Source organism: Crinia signifera, chromosome 3 (assembly GCF_055691185.1).
Source record: "Crinia signifera chromosome 3, ASM5569118v1, whole genome shotgun sequence".
In the NCBI taxonomy this organism is placed as follows: Eukaryota; Metazoa; Chordata; class Amphibia; order Anura; family Myobatrachidae; genus Crinia; species Crinia signifera.
Window position 1 is genome coordinate 26651538 of NC_139219.1, and position 5632 is coordinate 26657169.

Sequence of the window (5632 nt, forward strand, 5' to 3'; positions counted from 1 at the left end):
TACTATTTGTTGATTTCAGCTCGGCATTCAACACTATCATCCCTCACATCCTGGAGCCAAAACTCCGTTCACTAGGAGTCCCAGAACCTACATGCTCCTGGATCACTGACTTCCTGACTGAAAGGAAACAGGCGGTGAAAGCAGGCGCATTCATTTCAAACACATGCACAATTAGCACCGGTGCCCCTCAAGGATGTGTCCTCTCCCCCCTGCTCTTCTCCCTCTACACAAACGACTGCACCTCAGCAGAACAGTCAGTAAAAATTATAAAATTTGCAGACGACACAACGGTTATCGGCCTAATCATGGATGGAAACGAGTCGGCATACAGACGGGAGGTGGATCGGCTAACTAAATGGTGTAGCGGAAACAACCTTGACCTCAACCCCCTCAAAACGGTGGAGATGGTGGTGGACTTCAGAAGGAAACCAAATGCCATGAACCCACTCATAATATCTGACAGAGTAGTGTCGAGGGTCGACTCCTTCAAATTCCTAGGAACAAAGATTTCCTGCGACCTCAAATGGGGTCCCAACATCATTACAACTGTCAAGAAGGCTCAGCAGCGGTTGTTCTTCCTGAGGCAACTCAAGAAATTCAACATCCCGCAGGAGCTGCTGCTCATCTTCTACACTGCCATAGTAGAGTCTGTCCTTTGCTCCTCGATCACAATCTGGTTCGGAGGAGCAAACGAGAATGACAGACGAAAGTTGCAAAGAGTGGTGAGGATGGCAGAAAAGATCATTGGGGCGGAGCTCCCCACTGTCCAAGAACTATACCTAGCCAGGGTCAATAAGCGTGCAGGAAAGATCTTGGCGGACAAGCTACACCCTGGCCACAACCTGTTTGAACCCCTTCCGTCAGGCAGACGTTTTAGGTCCATCCCAGCAAAGACGACAAGAACTACAAAAGGCTTCTTCCCAATAGCTGTCCACCAACTAAACCGTATTGAACATACCAAATACTAACTCGAACTTTTCTAGATACATGTGAAATGTATGTGATGTATGTTTATGCCTCTCTTCCCACCCCCTTTGTGTTCCCTGATTGATGCTGCACTGTTACCACAAAAAATTCCAAGCATACGCAAGTATACCTGGCCAATAAAGATGATTCTGATTCTGATTCTGATTGTATCCTGTGTCTGTTTTTCTTCCCCTAGCAGAGCTTGATTATTATACTCATTGTTAGACTATTGTATTACTTGTTATACCTGTTATTTCCTATTCCTGTAACCCCCTTTTGTCCATTAGGGACTTTAATACATCATTTACGGAGTTTCTATCTCCTTACTTCTATACTGTCTGTTATTCGCATATACTGTAGCGATAAGGTATATTACGGACACTGTCCTTAAAGGTGTATTCGCAGATTAGAGACAGAGTACTGCGAAGGGATCTATTATTAAGGTATTGGTTCTTTGGTGTATAATACACAATAAAGGTACGCTACGCTGCGCCACGATTTGTTCGCACGTACTGTACCTACTGTAGGTATAAAAGGTACGCTGGTTACGGACATAATACAGTACGTAACCTAGGCTTTTCACTTATTGTCCTTTGGTCATAATACTGTACATCAACATTAACAATTGGTGGGGGGGGCCTGTAGAATGCCCGCAGGGTACCAGCGTGGGCCAATGGCACGCCAAGAAAAGACACAATTACTGTAGGAGAGAAAGAAAAAAAAAACACAAACTCAATAAAGAAATGACAGGACTTACTCTCAGACGGAGCGGCTGAGGCGGTGGGGGCTGTTATGGTGCCCTGGTCTGCAATCGGAGTCACTGTGGGAAAATGTCAAAAATGAGAACAAGTGCTGTTTACTGTTAATAAACTTACCGTACTCTTAGTACTGTAAATAGGGCGGGGGTGGCTTTACAAAAAGGCGTGGACTGAATTTTATAAAGTGCTGCGTCCGCCATACTGTACTTTAGAAAATCCACTCTGCTCCACAGTGGATAGGACACATACCGCTGCGCATTCCCTGCTTACGGCTGCCCTGGATAGTGGTTGTTTCAAAAGGAGGCATTTGCCAGTGCAGTACCGGATGTACACTAGTACTGCCAGTGGCAATTGCCTCCTTTTGTGCATCAGAGGCCTTGGCGCAACGCTCCACCCCCACCCCCCTGACATGGACACAACGCTGACTACGCAGGGCTGCGCTAGGCTGCCATTGGCCCACGCTACCAGCGTGGGCCAATGGCACGCTAAGAAAAGACACAATTACTGTACAGTAGGAGAGAAAGAAAAAAAAAACACAAACTCAATAAAGAAATGACAGGACTTACTCTCAGACGGAGCGGCTGAGGCGCTGGGGGCTGGAAGGGTGCCCTGGTCTTCAATTTGAGTCACTGTGGGAAAATGACAAAAATGAGAACAAGTGCTGTTTACTGTTAATAAACTTACCGTACTCTTATTACTGTAAATAGGGCGGGGGTGGCTTTACAAAAATGACGTGCAGCATATGGCAGCAGCTCAAAAGGGAAGGAGGCTGCTGTGGCTCTGGCATGTGGGAATGCAGTTTAAAAAGGAAGAAGGCTGCGGCTCCAGCAGGTATCTGATACGAAGAGTGCTTAATGCTTTCCGAAAGTGTGTGCAGTGTGCCCCCAAGCAATGAGCATGAAACTTCCACTGTCAATTAGCATTTAACCACCCCCTTCTCAGGTAGCATGGAACCCCTGGTAAAATGCATGTTACCCCTGGAAATGAGCAGTTCACCCCACCCCCCTGGCAATTAGCATTTCACACCCTCTGGCAACGAGCATGAGACACCTGGAATGGAGCATGTAGACCAGGGCAATAAGATGTAATCCCTGGCATCGAGCAATAAATCCCTGGCATCAAGCATGTAACATCTAGCAATGAGAATGCACTGTAGGTAAGCCGCAGTTGTGTGGCATAATACTGTACAGTACAGTATGTAATGGGCATTACGGTGTGTGGCATAATGTGTGTCAAATAATGTGTAATGGGCAATACAGTATGTGGCCTAATGTGTAATGGCCATTATAGTGTATAGCATTCAGTGTAATGGCCATTACTGTGTGTACCATTATGTGTGATGGGCATCATGGTGTGTGGCATAATGTGTAATGGGCATCACAGTGTGAGGCTTAATGTTGTATGGGCATCACGGTCTGAGGCATAATGTGTAATGTCTGTGTGACATGTAATAGGCATTACGAAGTGTGAGGTGTACCATGTAATGGGCATCACAGTGAGGGCATCACAGTTTGCAGTGCAATGGGCATTACGGTGTGTGGCATAACGTGTAATGGGCATTATGGCATGTGGTATACTACAGTACGTATTGGCTGTGTGACATGTAATCGGCATTACAGTGTAAATTTTTGACGTGCACCATTGGAACGCACATTTTCTATTACTGTATCCCTGTTTTACAAACATTGGTCAAGCCCTGGCATAATGTGTCATGGGCAGTATGGTGTGTAGCATTATGTAAAATGGTCATTACTGTGTGTAGCATTACAGTATGAGTGTTGGCCATTATGGTGTGTGGCATTATGTGTAATTGGCATTACTGTACTGTATGTTGGGTGGCATTATGTGGAATTGGCATTACTGTGTGTGTAATTACAGTATCTCTAATGGGCATTAAAGTGTGTGGCATTTTGTGTAATAATAGGCGGTGATGGACATGTCCAGTGATTGACATGCCCCTTGAATGGTGCACCCCCTAATAAAATGGGCTACGCACACCTACTATACAGTATACTGTACAGTATGCGCAGCAATGCTTACCTTCTTCATGGCGGATGGAAGCACAGGGACTGTTATATTGGAAGGGGTAAAGAGGACGAGGAGGGGTGTCCAGCCACATCAAGGGCAGGGTGTCCTCGCCTTCAAGCGGAGGCACTGTGTGAAGATGAGAAAAATGAGAAAGTGTGCTGTTTAAATAAAGTTACTGTACTCATTACTGGGTTTACAAAAAGGCGTGGACTGGATTTTATAAAGTGCTGCGCCCGCCATACTGTACTTTAGAAAATCCACTCTGCTCCAAAGTGGATAGGACACATACCGCTGCGCATTCCCTGCTTACGGCTGCCCTGGATAGTGGTTGTTTCAAAAGGAGGCATTTGCCAGTGCAGTACCGGATGTACACTAGTACTGCCAGTGGCAATTGCCTCCTTTTGTGCATCAGAGGCATTGGCGCAACGCTCCACCCCCACCCCCCTGACATGGACACAACGCTGACTACGCAGGGCTGCGCTAGGCTGCCATTGGCCCACGCTACCAGCGTGGGCCAATGGCACGCTAAGAAAAGACACAATTCGGAGAGAAAGGAAAAAAAAACACAAACTCAATAAAGAAATGACAGGACTTACTCTCAGACGGAGCAGCTGAGGCGCTGGGGGCAGTAACGGCCCGCAAGGGCAGGGTGCCCTGGTCTTCCTCTAGGCTTGGCACTGTGGGGAAATGATAAAATGTGCTGTTAAAATACTGTAAAGTTATTATTCTTACTCTAAATGGGGAGGAGGGGGTGTTAAAAAAAAAAAGCCGTGGACTGTTTTCAATAAAGTGCTGTGCCCACCACACTTGATAAAATAGACTCCACGTCAACGTGGATACTGGGGGTACTGTATGAACAGGTCGGGAGGACACTTACTGGCTGCCAAAGTTTGAGGGGACCTTCTGGGGAGTACCCTTTCCATCCTCCTCTGAAGTCCTGTGTAAAAATAATTACAGTACATTACAGTATACTGTACTGTAGTGTCCTTTGAAACATTAGTTCACACACACTACTGTGATCACTGAGGTTATGGTAGAGTATACAGTATTGCAGTACTGTATACTGTAGATAAATAATGCCTAGGTCAAAACGTCGTGCATCAGACGTACCGCACGCCTCCACTCCCACCCCCTTTGTGCACGAGACGCAGAGCTACAGTACCTGACGGGGACATTACGGTAATTGTGCAGGGCTCCCGCGGGGACACTACGCTGACTGTGCTAGGCTGCCGTTGGCCGATGCTGACAGCGTCGCCCAACGGCACGGCAAAAAACTACACAAGTTCAAACACACAAACACAAAACACAATAAAGAAATGACAGGACTTACTGCTTAGCATCGTGGCGATGCTTGAGGGGGGGCCTGTAGCATGCCCGCAGGGCAGGGTGCCCTGGTCTTCAATCAGAGTCACTGTGGGAAAATGTCAAAAATGAGAACAAGTGCTGTTTACTGTTAATAAACTTACCGTACTCTTATTACTGTAAATAGGGCGGGGGTGGCTTTACAAAAAGGCGTGAACTGGATTTTATAAAGTGCTGCGCCCGCCATACTGTACTTTAGAAAATCCACTCCGCTCCAAAGTGGATAGGACACATACCGCTGCGCATTCCCTGCTTACGGCTGCCCTGGATAGTGGTTGTTTCAAAAGGAGGCATTTGTCAGTGCAGTACCGGATGTACACTAGTACTGCCAGTGGCAATTGCCTCCTTTTGTGCATCAGAGGCATTGGCGCAACGCTCCACCCCCACCCCCCTGACATGGACACAACGCTGACTACGCAGGGCTGCGCTAGGCTGCCATTGGCCCACGCTACCAGCGTGGGCCAATGGCACGCTAAGAAAAGACACAATTAGGAGAGAAAGGAAAAAAAAACACAAAC

General features: G+C 47.0%; 1 long non-coding RNA gene across 1 annotated transcript; it reads right to left on the reverse strand.

Moving 5' to 3' along the window:
• Positions 1-4386: 4386 nt before the first annotated feature.
• LOC146063270 (uncharacterized) lies at positions 4387-5152 on the reverse strand. Its single transcript, XR_014471562.1, has 3 exons — positions 5083-5152; positions 4630-4689; positions 4387-4429 (listed from the first exon to the last, which is right to left on the reverse strand). It is a non-coding gene; the product is annotated as an uncharacterized LOC146063270 (long non-coding RNA).
• Positions 5153-5632: the final 480 nt, after the last annotated feature.